The sequence below is a fragment of the Lepisma saccharinum genome, chromosome 28, assembly GCF_977018435.1.
Source record: "Lepisma saccharinum chromosome 28, izLepSacc3.1, whole genome shotgun sequence".
In the NCBI taxonomy this organism is placed as follows: domain Eukaryota; kingdom Metazoa; phylum Arthropoda; class Insecta; order Zygentoma; family Lepismatidae; genus Lepisma; species Lepisma saccharinum.
This window is the reverse complement of record NC_139256.1, coordinates 46607321-46628686: the sequence shown is the minus strand read 5'-3', so window position 1 is coordinate 46628686 and position 21366 is coordinate 46607321.

Here is a 21366-nt window from a genome sequence, read left to right as displayed (position 1 = left end):
CAGAGCTAAGACGTATCAATCATATGCCAGGCGGACAGATCCCGCCCGGCGCCAGTAGCGAGGCAGCAGTGGTCCGAAGTGGAAGCTCGTATTCCTTCTCCCGCCGCATGCCAGTAGCGAGGCTGCAGTGGTCCGAAATGAAAGCTCGTATTCCTTCCCCCGCCGCATGCGAGGTTCGGTCGGTGATAAAGTTCCTGAATGCACAAAGCATTGCGCCAATTGACATTCATCGTCAGCTCTGTGAGGTCTATGGGCCAAACATTATGAGTAAGCAGATGGTGCGTCGCTGGTGTCGGCAGTTTTCGGAAGGTCGTCAAAGTGTCCATGATGAAGAGCGCAGTGGGCGTCCGTCCCTCATCACTGATGATCTGGTTGAGCTGGTGCGGCAGCGCATCGTAGAGAACCGTCGCTTCACGATTACGGAGTTGAGTAGCCTTTTTCCGCAGATATCGCGATCCGTGTTGCATGAGATTGTCACGCAGCGCCTGCTGTTCAAAAAATTGTGTGCCAGGTGGGTGCCGAAAAACCTGACACCCGAAAACAAAATTAAACGTTCAGGAGCAGCACTGACATTCCTGCAACGGTACCATGATGACGGCGACGATTTCCTCGACAGGATCGTCACGGGCGATGAGACGTGGATTTCTGAAGATTGATTGAGTACCAAGTGCAGCATTTGGCCTTTGCAGGGCAACATTAGTTGAATTGATCAATAATATTGAAGCGCACAAACTCCAGGCGTAAGGGTTTTAGCTTAAGGGGCGTTAATACAAGCGTATAGTAGTAATGTCGCCCCCACGAAGGGTTTTAACAATTTTTCATAAACGTTACATATATTATTCACCCCAGACAGTTCCTAGCCTATACGTAGGCTATATGTAATTGATTGAGATGTAGTTGCTAGTATAATATGTACATTATCTCCAATCCTTCTGTGCGGACCCTCGAGATGGAGTGGTTAGCACAGCACTCTCCGACGCCAGAGGTCCCGGTTTCGAATCCCGGCCTGGGTATAGATGTTCTCCAGTGCTCGAACTCAGCTTTTATTGCCTTGGGGGAGATGCCCACTCAGTGGCGTATTTGTGACTTCATTTCGGAGGTTACTTTTTTTGGGGGGTGCAAATTTGTTTATGGATAATAAACTAAACTATTTGCTTGCGGTTCTAAGTGCCTTAGAACACCGGTTCTAACCTAAGTCATTAAATCTTATAACACTTACACTTAATTCATAAACACTCAGTACATTTGCATTCTAAGAAAACCCAAACTCGTACACACAAAGAGCCATTGAACTTGTAACATTAATAGAACTTGATGAATTTCTATGGTCCGTTCAACTCAATGATGGCGTGCGACCAGAAATGTGATCTATCTCCAACGAATAAGCTGACGAAATCAAGGCTCCTTGCCATGGCGGCAATCTTTCCTAGCTTATTTATCAATGGACATAGCAACGGCGCCAGTCTGGGAGCTCTCTTGTAAAACCTCTGCACCCGACGACATTGTAAACGCATTGTAGGACGCAATTGTTTTAAAGCTAAAAGTACTGATTCCGAATTATTTTAATGGTGTTTGTACCATAGTTAAGAAATGAAGGGCTCGTGTGTAAAACATGGTACGTAACATTTTTGTTGTTTGGAGTTACAAAGTAAAATGTGCCATCCTTCACTTTTCAAGTGAACTTGCATGTCATACAATTTGCATTGGACTCACAAGGGGGTTATCTAAGTGTCCCCCTCCGATTTCCATGAAACTTGGCAGGTGTATAGAGGGGTCCAAAGGAAGAAATACGTGTGTTTTTTTATTTGGCTAAAAAGCTGTTTTAGGGGCAAAACCCACCTCAAATGTCAAGATGAGGACAGATTGAAGTGGGGATCTGACCCCTGTGTCCCCCTCAGGTTTCCATGAAACGTGACAGGTGAATAGAGGGCCTAAAGGAAGAAATGGTGTTTTTTGTTTCAGCTAAAAAAAACTGGCAGATATATAAGTGGAGCATTTGAGATATGGAGTGCATATCACTGGCAAACACATCTATTACCAACGAGACGAAGAAAGGCAAATATGCCACGCGAGAGCATACAATGTGACAAAATGCGTTACGTAACACAAGATGCATGCTTGACATAAATCATGTGCAACCCACCTACTACGACGTATCACCGATAGGCTGTCTGTCAGGAGATACCTCACAAGCAGAGGAGATAAGAGTAAGGAAATGTGAAATGGTGCTAGGAGGCTAGTTAAACACAATTATCAGGTGTGCTGTTGTGGGATGGTATGGACGAAAAGACATCATGAATCCAAATTCCGTATGTGTGACCCCCGTATATAAAGGCTCACAGAACAAAATAAGGACAACTGTTCTGTATGGAGGTACCATGTTGAATGTAGTGAATGTGGTCACACGTTTAATACAGGCATTTAATGCCAGTAGCCCATCTCCTTTAACAGCAGAGGAGGCATATGTCGCAGACATTATGATGGACGTTATTGAAAGATGTACCGAAGATCCTGCGTACATCGTTGAATTTGCTACTTCCTTGGACTTTGACCAGCAAGACGATACGTATGCACACGCTTTGGAAGATACAGATGATGACACGGAAGAAGACTATACCGACCATTGGTCACCACATACTGTATCCATTGGATATAAACGAAGAGCAGTTGACTTTTGGAGGAGTGAACAGAAGCGACGTTTGTCTCTGAACACCGTGCAAAATCAGTATAAGAAGGTTACCTCAACACGGCAACTACGAAGATGGGAAGAGCAGGTACGTGCAGGAGGAACACGGAAAGAAAAGCTGTGTCAGGTTTCCAAAGACGTTTTAGACAACTTTAGTGATGCTGTGCAAGCACAGGTTCCAATTCATGATATTGATATTCGGAGATGGGCTCTGCAAGCTAAAGCTGAATTGGGCGTTCCTCGGTTTACAGCGTCACGGTTTTGGCTTTGGAAATTCAAGTAAACACATCACATCGTGTCCCGGAAGGTCACCAAATTCGTTACACGCACAGCTGCTGGCAAGAGGGAACATGTTCAGAACGAACGTGACGGCTTTGTGGATACTGTTAAATCATGTATTGCACAGTACTCTGTCGCAAATGTGTTTAACTCTGATCAAAGTGGTTTTAATTTAGAAATACACAGTGGGCGCATCCTAGCTATTAAGGAAACGAAGAAAGTGGAAACTATTGTGCAATATGTTCCATCCACAACACACAGCTACACCATTCAACCAATTATTTCGGCCGCGGGAGAGGTGTTGTCTCCTCTCTTTCTTGCTCTGAAAGAACCTGGAGGTACCTTTGGACCCTATGTCAACCGAACACTGTTCCGTCCAGCAAATATGTTCATTGAAGCATCTACATCGGGGAAATTGACAACAAATCACTTTAAGACCTGGCTCAAAAAGGTGTACTTCCCAAACACAGGTGAGTTCGGTGCTCTGCTATTGGATTCGTGGAGTGGACATAGCGATATTGTTATGCAAGAGGTGACACCACGGGACAACATTACTCTCTTGACAATACCTAAAGGATTGACTGGCACTCTCCAACCATTAGATGTGTATGTATTTAGGATTTGGAAAAATTTCGTACGACGGTTTTCCGATCTTGTCCTGTTACTACACAGGGAGATTAATCTCCACCTACGCAATAACATTATCAAACTACAATCACTCACACATAACCAGTTGTCCTCACCCAGGTTACGACACGTCTTCCAATGCGCATGGTATAAAAGTGGGTATCTTCCCGAAAGGTCACCTCTATTTGAGAATCCGGTGGCATTCTGTTTTGGTGGTGACAGTAATCCGATATGTGATGTTTGTGGTGCAGTGGCAGTAATCAGATGTGCATGGTGTAACCGAACATTATGTTTAAATCATTTTTTTGAGGAGTACCATTACTGTTGTCGAGTATGTACATTGACACCGTGGAAGCAACAATAGGAGCGGTTTTCAATGTGATGCATGGGTGTTTGTCTTTACTTTGTGTTGGCAGATCGGTTACCATAACGTTGTTTCGTGTTACTTCCTGGTGGTAATAAATGTTTTATACATGCTGTGTATTCATCTGTGGAACTATCCTCTTGTTTCCTTGGCTATGGATATCGCCTATATTATATCAAGGTCATGCTTGATAGGGTCATGGCTCCCGTGTGCGGCTATTTTGATGCTCCGTTACCCAGCTTTGGTCCGTTTATTGTTATGCCAATGCCTATCCGGTAACAACGGTGTCTATGAATTCGACATCTCTCTACAATTGCACTGTGTTTGGTACCAACAATCCTACAGTTCTGTGGTGTGTGTGTTCCAATTATAATTATATGAGCCTGTTCTTCCTATGCCAGATTTACGTGGTTGCGGAGTCAGATCACCACTTCAATCTGTTCTCATCTTGACATTTGAGGTTTTTTTACCCTCTAAAACATTTTTTTAGCCGAAAAAAAATAGGTATTTCTTCATTTGGCCCCCTCTATACATCTGCCAAGTTTCATTGAAATCGGAGGGGGAGATAGGGGTCAGATCCCCACTTCAATTTGTCCTCATCTTGACATTTGAGGGGGTTTTGCCCCCTAAAACAGTTTTTTAGCCGAAACCAAAAAAACACGCATTTCTTACTTTGGGCCTTTCTATACACCTGCCAAGTGTCATGGAAATCGGAGGGGGACACTTATATAACCTCCCTTGTCAGGGAAGCCTTCTGAAATTGGTAAACACAACACAAAAACAATTTATCTACAATATAGCTTCCAATAACCTTTTTTTCTTAATGAACTCAGAAATGATCAAAATCTCACTCACCATGTTTTACACCCGACCCCCTTCAAATAGTATTCCGCACGCTTTAAATTCCATTTTCTTTCTTTGGGTGGGGGGAGGATAAAAACTTCCCTGCCAGGGTTTTTTTTAAAAAAAAAACATTCTGCCGGGATGAAAATTTTTGTGTGGGCATACCCCCTCCCAGTTAATTCACACACCCGTCTAAATGAATCAATCCTGTTGTTGCTTATCTGCGGCTGTTCCCAGCTAAAAAAAAACAATTTCTGGTGATCCTTCTCCTTCACGCAACCCGGGAACGAGCATGGTGGCACTTAGTTCTGCCTCTGGGAATGTTGTCAAGCCCAGTATGCTGATTCTTACGTCTTGCATTTTAACACTTTCAGCTGAAACAACATAAACTTGCAGAAAAATTACACTATCTACAATGTATATTCTGTTATTGATTGCTTATGGGACAAGTGTGGGTGAATCTAGGTTTCCCCTGTCACGAAGGGCAAGTCGCTATCTCGTCCCGGTCTCGTTTCGGGTACTCAAAATGTATATAAGACATACTATACAAAGCGTCACCGCATAAACTTTCACGACGTGTAGAGTTTATTAACGCATGCTGCTTTTCTTAATAACTCAGGCCGGCACCTAGGGAAGGGGCCAAGGGGGTCATACCGCCCCCCTCGAATTATAAAATATTTGAATGGAATTGTATAGAAAACCTACGAAGATAATATTGAGAATTTTTCAGATTTTGCAAGAATTTCGATTTCGTCCTTGCAGAACTTTTGTTTAATTTGTAAATATGTATGTTCATTGATGTTTGTAATAAGAAGATTCCTCGTCGTCAATGAGGGTGAAAATGTTCGTAGTCCGAAGTTGTCGTGACGTTGCAATGTTTGGAGTATCGGGCCAAGCCTTTGACTCCTAATTTGATTTTTATCTTGGGAGTGATGTAATTTGTCATCATGTTCGTCCAATTGCCCATTTGCCCATTTGCTGAAGGAGCTGAGGTATAGTTTTTAACTGGGGACTGTAGATTGTATATTTGGGGAGGGAGGAGGGAGATAGAATTCTATGGCCTAGGCATGGCGTATTTGAGTCTTCTGACTGGTTGAGAGGCTACGCTGCGTACTACCCGCTTCACATGATTGGGGATAGCAGCCCAGAATCCTTGACATGGGAAGTTGATTAGTTGTGGTAATAGGGTAAGTATTAAGCCTTCGTAGTTACGCAACCGGTGCTTTTATAGTAGGGAAGAAAGTTCTCCCCGCAGACCTGGAATTTTCCACTGCAACGGCTCCTTTTGAACGGCAGCTCCCCTGGGAAGCTAAGCATAGGGGAATCTAATGTCCAGTAAATCATAATCAAATAAGCACATGTACACACACACACATGGCAATCACACATAAACACAAATAAAAATATATCAATTATGCCTTTTACGTAGCAGATAGCTATTAATGAACATAACACGAAAGCCAATAGAGATCAATCCGATCTTTACATAGTTCTCTCCTTGAAAATGAACAAGGAAAAAACGTACACTAAAAGGAAAAAAACACAAGAACATCATACTAACAAAATCGTCCCACACAACACACACATAATAAGAAAAATTAATGATCTCAGTGTATCTGTAATTGAAAACAAAAGGGTCACTAGATCATTCCACATTGTCCACAGATGAACCAAACTTCTTCCTCTTCCTTGCTAAGGCCGCCACTTGAGTATCGTCTTTGTGACAAAGGCTTCCTGGCAGCTCCTTCCCTATTTATTCAATTGCGACATTTTTAGAGCAGGGGTTTGTCGTTTTTGGCCTACCTTATTATTTATCGAACTACAAAACTCGGGTAATTTTTATAATTATTTATCTGTAAACAAGCTGTTTACTAGATTTAGCTATATGCATTTGAAAAAAAGTATTGTAAAGCCCATTGCAACATGCCTTGAAGGCATGTGAGGTGTGGAATGGGGGGAAGTGATGACAATAGGGGAACTCTACATATTAACAGTCCCGGTTACTTATGGAAGTGATGTGAATTGCCTCTAACCCACTACCACAGAATAAGTAGTAGAGCTCCGTATAGGTGAACCCCGTTGTTCGCCCACCTGAAACCTACCCCACCTCGTCCGGAAGTCGATCGCTCTATCGACTACACCACTGTATCTTTTGTATTTGGCGTGTTTAGACAAAAACAATCCATTTTAGCTTGTTTCGCGTTTCGTGGCTTAATTGAAGTTAGAAAGTTCCTCGCCTTACGAGTCCCAAACGAGACCCATGCAGATATTCATATCCCCCTCACCCCTCCCCGAAGACTGAATGTCTTCAATTATTCTGCTAGAGCGGTGTCTGTGTTGGCTCTGGCTGAGATGAGGCACCCCGAGCGTGTGTATATACGACATTGATATACCATATTACAGTTTATAAAAGGTTCTTCGGGACTTGAAGGGAGGGAAGGTTTTTACTAGAGGCAAATGAAAAATTTTGAGCCTCAAGAAAACCAAAGAAGATACAGATTTTACAATGCTTTTATTTTTAACATAATTCCTCTCAAAGGCTAGACATTGTGTTGAAGTGTCTTTGTCTTCTAAAGAACTCTTCATGTTTGGACCATAAGACCTTCTCCACGGCTTCAATCGCGGAATTGTCATTGGCCAACTAAACTGGAAACCGTACTCAAGGATTGTTGGCATGGCAATCGCTGAGGTGTGTGCGGGAGCATTGTCCTGGTGGAAGATGACTCCTCTGCTCAGCATGCCTGGCCTCTTCTTGGCTTTGCACTCCGAGACGTTCCAGTAGGTCAGAATGTACTGTCCGGTGATGATGTGACTCCACCCAAGGGAATCAATCAGCTCATAATGGAAAACCTAGCGAATCCGAAAAAACTGATGCCATCACCTTCCTGGTTGACGGCGTCACTTCGGTCTTCTTCGGTATAAAAGTTGATGCCTGCTTCCATTCCTTCGATTATTCTCTTATTTCTGTCTGAGAGCTGTTTACTCAGGACTCATCCATAGTAATGAATCGAGCAAGGAACTTGTGCACATCTGCTTCAAACAGTTCCAAATTTTCTCTTGACATCTTCTGCCGAGTGTGCTTCTACTTAGGAGCCAGAACATGTGGAACCCATGGAGCAGAAACGTTTGAGAAGCCAAGCTCCCTTTTCAAAATGTAGTCGGCTCTCTCCTATGAGATAACCAACTCTTTGCTACTTGACGTGTTGACAATATGCGATCTTGCATGATGAAGTCCAACACAAGGTCATTGTTTCTTTTGTGATGACAGTTGCTGGTCTTCCGGACTTCCATGCCACTCTTGAACTGTTGTACCTAGCGTTTGGCTCTGACATATCAAGGGGCATTGTGATGTAAGCTATTGAGGATATCTTGATGAATTGATCACTTTGCGATAATCCAATATTTCCATTTTCAACAAATTGCTGCACCTTCTTCAATTCAAAACTCTGCACTAGAAAAACGAGAAATGTTAGAAACATCAGCATGGAACATGATACTAATGAAGAGTGCTGCTATCACAAATATAATTTAGTTTGCTAGCTACCAATTTTCTGTGTTAGGCACAAAACTTTTCAAGCACCTCTCGTACATGAGAAAAATACTCGATAGACATCTACGTTCCAATTTACGAAACCAAAGCACCTGATACATGTCTCTTTGTTTGTTACACTTTATCGTACAAGAATAACAAAACTTTAAATATCTAAGCTTGAAGCTATTTTTATTTTTTTAAATTGATAGACAAAACGGCTTAAAACCAGCAAACGCAACCTACAGTGGAAATGTCAGAATACTTTAATTACTTAGGTTTCTAATGTCCTTTATACAAAACTTTATTCTACTTGGCTAGTCTCCACAATCGAAACTGGAATGTAACAATGAATTTTGGATTTGGTTGAAGTACAATACTGGAAAACGGAATTTTCGTTTCGGTGATTCAACTTCAGCAACTACAAAATATATTGTTAAACTAAATAGGCTACTATTGTTACTAAATGACTGAAGCGTGTCTCTGTGGAATATTCAAGCAACATTAATCTAAATAAGACTACTTCTGTTTTTACATTCGAACTGCATTAATTCTTTTAGTTATGTAAATATTAGTTTCTACTACAAAAGGTAAGAAAACTTACTTTCACTTGCTGCGTTCCTTCATCTGGGAGCCTTCATGTTTGCATAATTAGACGCAGATTCCTGCCCTTAATGTCTCCATACATTCTTTTTTCCCTTTAGTCCTGTTGCCGCGAACTGGAGTTCCACTCTTTTATAAGTTTCCTCAGCCTTAGATGTCTTGGTGAGTCAAACGCTCACCCATCCCAACCCCCACCCACCCTTGAGGACCCCCTGGCCCCCTTTTAGAGACCCCCAGGTCCCTCTGGGAGAAAACCAACACCGAGGAGGAGATCCTGGCCAATGGGAGACTTCCAGGTCAGAGGGGACGTGGGGTAACTCCGTCTTCCACCCTGCTTCCCTCCAGATCCCTCCCGCCACTTGGGGGTGGATCCCCCGGGTTCCCAGACGCTGTATCGGATGGTGCATTGGTGGTGTGCCCAGAGGAAGACCCGCCGTAGCGAGCGCCGTAAGGGACGAGGGAGGCCCACACCAAACGAAGATATGGAAGGCTATAGTACTAATAGAATAATGAACGGAAGGTACTAATAGATTAAAGGAAGGAAAGTGCTAATAGACTAAGGAAGGGAAGTACTAATAGACTAATGGAAGGGAAGTACTAATAGAACAAAGGACGGAAACTACTAATAAAATAAAAACGGAAGGTACTAATAGAATAAGGACCGGAAAGTACTAATAGATTAAAGGAAGGAAAGTACTAATAAAGCAAATGAGGGAAAGTAATAATAGAGCAGAGAACTAAGGGAGAAATTGAGGGAACTACGGTGACTCCAGCCACCTCCTAGCAGACGAAGAGCACCCTAATGACAAAACATTCCGCTTCACAGGAATGCTACCTAAGAAATAGTGGTAACCACGAAACTCCCTCGCGTAATCTAACAGCTAATTTGGCCCTAACTGTTTGTCATTGTTCCTTGCCTTTTGTTACGAGTGGCCATCCCGAACCACGAATAGGCACTGGAATGAATCAGGGTAGAAATCCATGGACACATACATGAAGGGAATACCTAAGTAAACGCCGAACTGACATAAGCGTGACCTATGAAGCCAGAGATTCTGATCTGAAGCGAAGGAACTATTGAAGTGTTACTATCCTATTTGTTAATCTAAATATTGTGAACTAATATAGTTTATATTACGTGTAAATGTCCGCGGTGGCTGAGTGGATAGCGTAGCGATTCACCAAGCCAAAGATCCTATGTTCGAATCCAGGTAAGGACATGAATACCTGATTCTGTTAACCTTATCATTTGTCATGGTAGCGTAGCAATTAATGAAGATCCTATGTATGAATAATCACCTCATTCTGTTAACCTTATTACCTGGCTTGTTATTCAACGTGTAATAACCGAATGAAATTACCTAAGAGAGGAATGTAGTTTCAATTGGCACCATGAGTCACTGGGGGAATTCCTGGAGCTGATGAAAAAATGCAAAGGAGAACGAACTGCTTGGATGTGACAGGAGACAGTTTACATGCAACCATTACCCTACGGCGCAGAAGCGGAATGTTTCCTACCATAACTAAGAAGAAAAGAGGATGGAGAACGATTAAAGCGGCGGCTGGTGGGTCCGAATTAGGTTCAGAGCTAGTAGCAAAATACTACTATCTCGTCACCTATAAGGGTCAGTCAGCGGAAAACGGACCACCTCGTATATCTCGACGTGTAAATACCGCGGCTCCACGAAACTCCTGCTGCTACTGGTAGGGGGTTCCGTTGTCGCCCGGTAGATGGCAGTCGAGTCGCACGCTTGTGTGAAGCAGTGCGAGTGTGAGCCGTGTGAAGTGCAGACGTGCAGGGGCTTCCCGTCCGGCACATCGTGGATGCCAGTAAGGAGAAGCAGCGAGCAATCGTGCGTTTCCTGGTGACGGAAGGCGCTAGTACGCGAGACATTCACCGTCGTATGACGGCAGTGTATGGGGAACATTGTCCATCTCTGTCGCTAGAATCGAGAGTGATCGGAGGTTCATTCGCGAAGGAAGAACGTCACTGCAGAATGACCAACAACCAGGACCAAGCGGCCAATGTTGTCCAGAACCTGTTACTCAGATTTCAGTAGGAAACACTACAGCACCCACCTTACCATCCGAATATGTCTCCGTGCGATTATGCTATCTTTGGTGCGCTGAAACGGGCACTGCAAGGTCGCCGGTTTATCTTGGATGCTGAGGTGAAGGATGTAGTGAGTAACTGGTTGTTTCAGCAGCCACCCACCTTCTACAGAGCTGCCACTGACTTATGTACCGCTAGAACGGTACAAATTCCTCAATGTCTACGGGGATTACTTTTAAGTTGAGCACATAGTGTCATTGTTATACAGGGTTTTCCATTGACTGACCCTTATACATTACAAATGAACACTTCATATGCACATGCTTTTTAAATTGAGAATTTAAGCGGTTTAAACCCGTGTGGAGTTCCTGCTCTCCTATCGGGCGCCTCATCAAGTGGCGGATAGAGAAAAGCTAATTAGATATCCTATGCACTGGTCAATGAAAATACCCAAGTCGGACCACAACCAGAACATCTGCCTTGTAGTTATTAGAGAGATATACAAATGCTAGGGGAAGAAAACCTTGAAAACAAATCACGTGGTCCTCCAGGTTAGGGGTTTAGCGTAAGGCTGACAAAATTACCTATCAAAGATCAACTTGTTGAGAAGCCAATAGACGGAAGGAAGAGTAGATTTTGTTAGAAGACGACCAGGACAAACCAGGATTATGAGAAAGGTCAACAAGCAAAGAACAATCAACATTGCAACCTGGAATGTACGCACTCTAAGGGACACTTACAGTCGTTAAACAACAGTCTGAGAAATATGGGATTAACATTATGGGAGTTTAAGAAACAAGGCGGAAAGATCAGATACCTGTTAGCCAGGAAACCACATCGTGTTCAATAGTGGCGGAAACGGAAAGATTACGGGTAAGGTTTCATAGTACTTAAGAATATGAAGAACACAGTACTCAATTTCACACAGATAAACCATAGAATGTGCGCCATGTGGGTCAAAGGAAGAATGTTTAACACCACAGTAATCTGTGTATATGCACCAACTGAAGAAACTGATGATGAGGTCAAGGATGAGTTTTATGATAAATTGGGGTATGTTTATGATACAGCACCACAACATGATGTAAAACTATTAATAGGAGATGTAAATGCGAAAATAGGAAAAGAAGAAATTTTCAGAAAAATAATTTGCAAAGAGAGCTTACACAGTGATAGTAACGACAATGGTCTGCGCATAATAGACTTTGTGGTAAGCAAAAGAATGGTAGTTAAAAGTACTCAGTTGCAAAGAAGGAAACGTGGATATGACCAGATGGAACCACAAGAAACCAAATAGACCACGTGGTAATAAATGATAGACATTCTTCAGATGTAATAAATGTCAGTAGCTGCTGTGGTTCAGACTATAGATCAGACCATTTTTAGTAAGAATTAAATACAGACAAAAAATTGCTTGTTATAGAAATAGCAAAGCAATGAAACAAGATAAATATAGTACAACAAAGGTAATAAAAGATGAAATGTATAAAGCAAGATAGAAAAAGGTATTAGAGAAGAGATTGGACGAGAAGGATGAAGAATGACATAATTCTGATTTAGATCAAGGTGGTATGTGTGAGGAATGTGATAAAGCCGTAAGAGAAAGAAATGAAGCAAGGATGAAAATGATAAACAGAAATAGAAGGTAAAATAGAGAAATGTTTAAGGAAAAGAGCAGAGTGGCAGATAAATTATGCAGAAGAAACGTAAGAGAATATGAAAAGCTAAAAATAGCAGAGATAGAAGAACATGGAAAACTAGGAAAAGATGAGAATACTTCTGGAAACTGAAAGAAGAAAAGAATGGATTTCAACCCAGGGTTACCTTCTGCAAAGATAAAGAGGGGAATCTGACAGGATACAAGGAAAGCATACTAAATAGATGGGCAGAGTATTTTACTGAACTGTTGAATGGAGATAATAATGAGCAAGAAAATGAGGATATGAGTAATACTGAGGAAGAAACAAGATTGACGGTAGAAGAGGGAGAAGAATAGGATATAGAAATGAAGGACACATATAAATCAGAACTGATCAAACCCTCCTGCGAGAAATAAATTTAAGGAATCAGTTGTAGAACTAAGGGACGATAAAACCGTAGGAGACGATAACATCAACGCTGAAGGCAAGAAGGGACATCATAGTGGAATAATTAGAAGAACTGAACAAACAGATATGGAAAGAAGAGAAATTGCCTCAACAATGGGGAAGAGGGATCATATGTCCAATATATAGAAGTAAAGACAAAACGCTATGTGAAAACCACAGAGAAATTACACTTCTCAATATGGCATATAAAGTATTTGCAAAGATACCAGTCAGGATACTTTCCCCAGTAGTAGAGAAGATGGTCGGAGAATACCAGTGCGGTTTTTAAGAGAAACAGATCAAATATGTTCAATTAGAATGATAATGGAAAAGTGCTATGAATACGATATTGACCGGGATCACCTCTTCATTGACTTCAAACAGGCATATGACAGCATCAAGAGGAACAAACTACTAACAATCACGAAAGAACTGAAAATACCATTCAAACTATTGAGATTAACAAGAATGACGTTAAAGGAAACAACGAGTAAAGTAAATATTGAGGAAAATTATCAAGATACAAATAAGAAGAGGGTAAGGCAAGGATATGTCATGTCAACCCTGTTATTTAATCTAGCACTACAAAAAGGCTATCACACATTTGAGTATACACCTAGGAGGGACAATCTATAATAGGACGTGTCAATGCCTAACATATGGGGATGATATTGATCTCATAGCACGAAACAATGCACAAGTAAATAAAGAATTTCAAAAACTACAAGAACCTGCCGAGAATATAGGACTATATCTACATGTACAAAAGACTAAATATATGCTCACATCCAGAGGAAGGAAATGCAACGAGAGAATGATAAAGGCAGGAGGTAAAGAATTTGAGAGATGTGATAACTTCAAGTACTTAAGGTCAATAATGAACCAAACAAACAATAGATCTGATGAAATAAAGCAAGAATAGTCGCAGGAAATAGATATTCAGTGGCATTGAAGAAGCCGTTCTCTTCCAAAGAGATAAGAAGAATAAAACAAGATTAATATAAACAAAACAATTGTACGCTCAGTTGAAACATATGGGTCAAAAACCTGGACGTTAGTGATAAGGATGAATAGGTGTTAACAAGATGGGAAAGGAAGATCTTGAGAATATTTTTTGGAGCAGTGAGATAGAACGAAACCTAGAAAATATGAACAAACATACTAATACAAAAACTGTATAATAATCCGGATATTGTAACAGAGATTAAATGTGGACGAATTAGATGGTTAGGACATGTGTGGCGAATGTAGACTGCAGAGTGACCAAGAAGGTGTTAATTGAGGGACGAGGTGGAGGTAGAAGGAAAGGAAGACCTAGGAAAAGATGTCCCGACGACGTGCACGACGAACTGAGAAGACTAAGGGAGTCCAAAGATGGAGGACGAAGGCAACGGATGGAGACGACTGGAGGCTGGTTGTGAATGAGGCCAAGGCCATGCATGGGCTGTAGCGCCGAGGAGTAAGTAAGTAAGATTCTAATAGATCAATCACAATGTACATTTACTACGGTAAAGTTATCTGTTAATACTTTAAAAGTTAAAGATCATGAAACTCACTGCTAGAAGGGCCAGATTTAGAAGCAATTAATACATATTAGTAACTTAGGGTGAATCGGCTTACAGGGTGAAATTCTCTCTCCCTACACAAAACCAAGAGAACTGAAGGAAATGTTTCGATCTGGCTGTGAAGTTTGGAACTTCTAGCATCTAGTGAACGTAAAAACCTCCAGGGAGAAGTGTATTATAAACTGCCAAGAAGTACAGATTATACTTGTGTTAAAGGAAAGTGGAGAAGAAATACTGTTTTAAAAATGTATTTATGTATTTATTAGTGTTACACTACACTATATGCGATATTTTAAAGATCAGTTGTGCGTAACATGTTTAGTTGTCGCAGAAGTAGTCATGAAGTAACTCTTTATTTGTGTCGCCGTTGCAGAGTTTCCAACTGATCAACGGAATATTGTTGCTCTTTGGAGGATAAGGCTCAACACTATATGTGGCTGTTTTTCATCAATAGCAATGTTTAAAAGAAAGGACACTACACATAATTTTCTGACAGTTTCCCCAATAGTTCGTTGACAACTCTAAAACCCACCAGGTTTCCTGAATCCTGTTTGATTCTCTTGAATGGTCATGCGACACAAAATATCCTAAATGCATTGACGTTTCATGAGAAGAATGACATAGACATGATATGTGTACCAAGCCATACGACCTATCGACTACAGCCCTTGGATTTTTCGTGTTTCAAGTCTCTAAATTCCATATTTGTCCGAGTGGAATAACTGTACGCAAGACGAGGGGGTGAGAATAATAAATACATTAACTTTGGAAGCATTCTGAAGGCACCATGGCTGATGGTAGGAACTCCAGCGATCGCAGAAAATGGTTTGCGTCTCCTTATGTGTTTATCCTCTGATCGAAGAAAGTATGTCAGAAGAATCAAAGGTGTGCTCAAGGAAGAAGAAACTTTATTTGTGGAAGATGTGCGAACAAAGAAAATGTCATATACTCTGATCATAAGGTTTGTATTGGATATTAAATACTAATTTTGCCTAATTTTATAGTATTAACAGATAACTCTACCGCAGCAAATGTACGTTATGATGATTGATCTTTAAGCCTCTTAAATTTACAATTTAAGGAACATGCGCATTTAAGTGTTTATTTATGTATAAGGGTCCGTCAGTGGAAAACAGGTCACCCTGTATAACTACGAAACTATGTGCTCACCTTAGAAGTAATCCCCGTAGACGTTGAGGCATTTGTCCTACCGTCCTGGTAGTAGGTCACTGGCAGCCCTGTAGAAAGTGGGCGCTTGCGGCAACAACCAATCATTCACTGCATCCTTCACCTCAGGGTCTAAGTTGAAGCGGCTAAAACGCAGTGCCCGTTTCAGCTCATAGAGATGGCATAATCGCACTTTGACATGTCCGGATTGTGAGGTGGGTGCTGAAGGACTTCCCAACGAAATCTGAGTAACAGGTCCCGGACAACATTGGCCGTATGGTCCAGTTTGTGGTCGTCCTGCAGTGACGTACTTCTTTCGCCAAGGAGCTTCCGTCTACACTCCTTCACACGCGACAGAGATAGACAGTGCGCCTCATCCACCACCGTCGAATGACAGCAGTATGGGGACATTGTTCATCTTTGTCGCGGGTGAAGTAGTGGAGTTGGAGTTTCCTTCGCGAGAGAGGAACATCACTGCAAGACGACTATAACCTGGACCATACGGCCAATGTTGTCCGGGACCTGTTACTCAGATTTCAGTGCGATGCCCTCCAGCACCCACCTTACAATCCGGACATGTCCCCGTGCGATCATCCATCTATTTTGAGCTGAAACGGCAACTGCGTGTTAGCCGGTTCAACTTGGACGCTGAGGTGAGGGAAGCAGTGAGTGATTGGTTGTTGCAGCAAACGCCCACCTTCTACAGGGCTATCACTGAACTACTGCCAGGATGGTAGGACAAATGTCTCAATGTCTACGGGGATTACTTCTAATGTGAGCACATAGTTTCATAGTTATACAGGGTGTCCTGTTTTCCACTGACTGACCCTTATACATTATCACTTCATATGCGCATGTTCCTTAAATCGAGAATTTAATAGGTCCAAGGATCAATCACAATGTACGTATATTACGGTAAAGTTATCTGTTAATACCGTAATCTGGGGGTGATTTCGGACAAGAGCGTATTTGCTCCTTTGTCGAGCATTTAAAATTGCACCCGTGTGTTATGAGTTCCTGTATTGTTGCTTGTGGCATTGCTGAGTTATGTGCAACTGATCACCTTCAGTTGTTGAACCTGTGCACCTGTGTCAATTTACGTGTGAGACTAGTCTGAAGTTGAAAGATAATTTACATTGTTATCCTTAATAGCGGAAACTTTGGGCCATAGCTATCAAATAATGGGAATTTTTTTTTATCCCAAGAATGTGTCAACAATGGAGGTGTGAGGACAGTCCTGTGATGGTGTAAGCTGTGTTCATTTGCAAGTGGAAATTTAGCAGCAGTGAAAGTGGCAGATAGTGCTTCATCGGGGTGAATTGGGTCAATGCTGCATGTGTACAGAAAATAGTTGGAGGTCAGAGTAAAGGAAACTATGATAAGAAAGATTTGTGGAATGCCATAAGAGATGTGAAGGCTGGAAAGTTAGCACACAATGAGCACGTAGACAGCAGAGATGAATCAGAAATGCAAGATCAACAAGTGAGAGAGAGAGATCCCATGTCAGAAACCTGCAATCGTGTTCTAGAAGAGGATATGATGTGTTTGTAACAGTGCATTATACATACACAGATAACAAGAAGATATGTAGGTGTTGTAACTGGTGAAACCCCAAGAAATGTTGATGTGAAATTTCTATGTCCTCATAATAACAGTAGTAGAGGCTTCTTGATTCCTACCGTAGAAGTTGAGCATTCCATTGGAAGAGATGAAATCATGGAGATTTTTCCAAAGCCGAAAGAGAAGATAGGAAAATTGACATCTGGATATGATATTCTGTGATGTGATTGTCATTGTCTTGTTTAATATGCAGATTGTGTAATGGATGTTCGAATCTATGCATTTTGTCTCTATGTGGCTTTTTACGTTTTCTAAAACTCATTTTCGTGTCAGAAATCACCCATAGATTGGTACAAATTCAGACAAACTGTTTGTACAATTGTTGTCCGAAATCACCCCAAAACGTACATCGGACATCAGATATGTTTAATTAAATTTGAAGTAGGGCCTTTTCATGCAATGTTTTATCTTAGTTATGTTCCTCATAAATATACTCCACAATGCAATGCGTAACGAATGAAAAGATAAATAGGGTAACTTAGGTTGAATCGGGTCACAGGCTGAATAGGGTCACTTTTGAAATTATCTCTCCCTACACAAAACCAAACGAACTGATGGAAATGTTTCGATCTGACTGTGAAGCTTGGAGCTTCTAGCATCTAGTGAACGTAGAAACTTCCAGGGAGTCGTGTATTTGAAACTGCCAAGAAGTACAGAAAATACTCGTGTTAAAGGAAAGTAGAGAAGTAAAACTGTGTTTTAAAAATGCCTATGTGTATTTATTAGTGCTTTACTGTACTATATGCGATATTGTAAAGACCATTTGTGCGTGACATGGTATTTAGTTGTCCCAGAAGGAGTCCTGATATTTCGCTTAACTTGTGTCGCCGGTACAGAGTATTGAACTGATGAACATAAAATTGTTTCCATTTTGGAAATTAGGCTCAACAGTATATGAGGCTGTATGCCACCATTAGCAATGTTTAAAGTAAAGAACACCACCCAGAATTTTCTGACTGTTTCCCCAATGCTTCGTTGACAACTTTAAGACCTACCACTTTTCCTGAAGCCTGTTTGATTCTATTGGTTACCAATGCGCCACACAAGCTAAATACGTTGAAGGTTTATGAGAAGAACGACATACACATAATATGTCTACCAAGCCATACGACACATCGACTACAGTCTTTGGATTTTTCGTTTTTCAAGCCACTAAATCCCATATTTCTCCGAGTGTAATAACTGTGCGCAATACGAGGAGGTGAGAAATATAAGTACATTATTTTTGAAAGCATTTTGAAGGCATCATGGCTGATGGTAGCAACTCCAGCGATCGCAGAAAATACTTTACGTCCCGTATGTGTTTATCCTATGATCTAACAAAGTCTGTCTGAACAACCACAGGTGTGCTCAAGGAAGAAAAAGTTTATTTGTTAAAGATGTGCGAATAAAGGAAAGGTCCTACAGTCTGAACATAAGGTTTGTATTGTATATAAAATCCTAATTTTGCCTAATTTTTATAGTACTAACAGATAACTTTACAGCAGCAAATGTACGTTATGATTGATGCTTAAGCCTCATAAATTCACAACTTAAGGAACATGCGCATTTAAGTGTTTATTTATATATAAGGGTCAGTGAGTGGAAAACTATGTATAACTATGAAACTAATCGCTCACCTTTAAAGCAATCCGCGTAGACGTTGAGGCATTTGTCCTACCGTCAGGCAGCAGGTCAGTAGCAGCCCTGTAGAAGATGATCAGTTGCTGCAACAACCAATCACTTACTGCATCATTCACCTCAGCGCCCAAGTTGAACCGGGAACCACGCAGTGCACGATTCAGCTAACCATAGGTGGCATAATCGCACGGGGACATGTCCGGATTGTAGGTGGTTGCAGGAGTGTTTCCCACCGAAAACTGAGTAACAGGTCCGGGACAACATCGGCCGTATGGTCCAGGTAGTGGATCTTCGTGCAGTGACGTTCTTCCTTCGCGAAGGAACCTCCGACTTCACTCCTTCACCCGCGACAGAGATGAACAGTGTTACCCATACACTGCCGTCATCGACGATGAATGTCTCGCGTACTAGCGCCTTCCGCCACCAGGAAACGCACGACTGCTTGTTGCTCTTACTTACTGGCCTCCACGATATGCCGGACGACAAGCCTCTGCACGTCTGCATTTCACACCGCTCACACTCGCACTGCTTCACACAAGCGGCCGACTCGACTGCCATCTACCGGGTGACAACGGATTCCCCTCCCAGTGGCAGTAGGAGTTTCGTGGAGCCGTGGCATCTACATGTCGAGATACGAGGTGGCCTGTTTTCCAATGACTGGCCCTTATAGTTCGGACCACCAGCAACCGCTGCCTCCCTCACCCCTCGCGACACCCACAGAGACGAGCCCTCCCCCGAGCGACACCACCGCTACAGCACCCGACACGGCATCCAGTTTTCCAGAGGACCCACCCCCCGTGGCACATGAGGGTGGAAGTGTGGAGTTTTCACCAACAAGTGCTTTTCAGCAGCCGCTGGTGCCTACGTCCCCACCGACTTGGGTTACGTATCCCACTGGCCATTCACCCTTCCGCAGTGCTGGTTCTCCCCCTTGTAGGAGTGGATTCCATGAAGCCCGTTTTGGCCTCTGGCCCGTGTCCGAATCCGCAGTTGCAACCCTCGATCGAAGTGGGAATTCCTATAGTCTGTCCCGGGAATCTTTAGAGCCAGAGAGCGAAATGAAGTCTCTGTGCAAGTAGTGACTCGCTCTCTCCCATTCTCTACCGTTATGGGAGCCTTGGTCAACAGACAGAGTATAGTTGGGGAATGCTTTTCCGAGTGTAGGAATGGTTGTATGGATCAACCTGGAGACAACAAAGCAAGTGGGGAATGCTTCAAATTATCTCAGTCCAGTGGATGCTTCACCCAGATTTTCTTAACAGGAGGAATAGCATCTCCCGTGTCCCTCCCCCCCCCCACCCACTTCGAGCTCCAGGTGCAACAATCCAAAGCACCTTACTACCCGTCGATTCCCCGTACCGTTCTTCTCTGAACAGGCAGAGTTTGAGAGGAGAGGAGGAAGGTGCGTCAAGTGTACCCTTAATAAAACTTTTCCTGCTCTCCCTGAAAAGTCAATAGTTGTTCTGGACAATCCAATGAACTAACAGATTCTCTATCTATGTGTACAGGTAATGGCAACAGACAATCTGCTTCCGACAGCGAATTGCTATCGACAAGTGCACCCTTGAGTGAGCGGTTGACGTTCAAGCTGCAACAGCGCTGCTCTTGAGCCGAGGCTCAAGATGCCTTGAACGGTAGGGGAAAGCGACGGGGAGCAAAAGGGATTCGAACACGGCTTTAAGTCTTGGGCCAAATGTGAGGGCGCCAGATTACACGAGCTGGGGGAAATATTTTCTGGTGGTCCAGACACGTTGGATGTATTCTACCAATAAAATAAATTCCTTTGCAGAGTACATATTTGAGACAAGGGTATCTGTCATGTTTCTTGTTTTCCAGTTAATGGACACATCGACCATTCACACCCTTTCCCCCACCCCTTTCTGGCGCCTTAACCCTGAGCCTCCCACGGGGCGATAAGTCGGGTGGCGGCTCCAGCGGTTCCAGAAGCAAATGGTTGCAAACAAACTCAGCGTCCACCACCTTCGCAGTAGTGGCGTGCTCAGGATTTTAGTAAGGGAGGAGTTACGTAACCACTCTTAGTAGTCATATATCATTTTGTAATCTTTCCCTCCCTATGGCGTTCTTTTTTTTTAATTGTATGCCAAAAGTAGGGTAATAACTCCTAACAACGCCTGTTGGGCACGCCACTGCTTCGCAGCAGGATTTTTGCTTCCGAGCAAGAGAACTCTATTCTGGCCGGCTAGAGTTTGTCAGCGTTTCGTCTCTTTGTTGGACAAACAAACTCCACTGTGGGAATGGCGGTGGATCAATCCGCAAGGTGGATCTCCAATTATTGCCGCTTCCAAACCCTATTTCGCCGCCC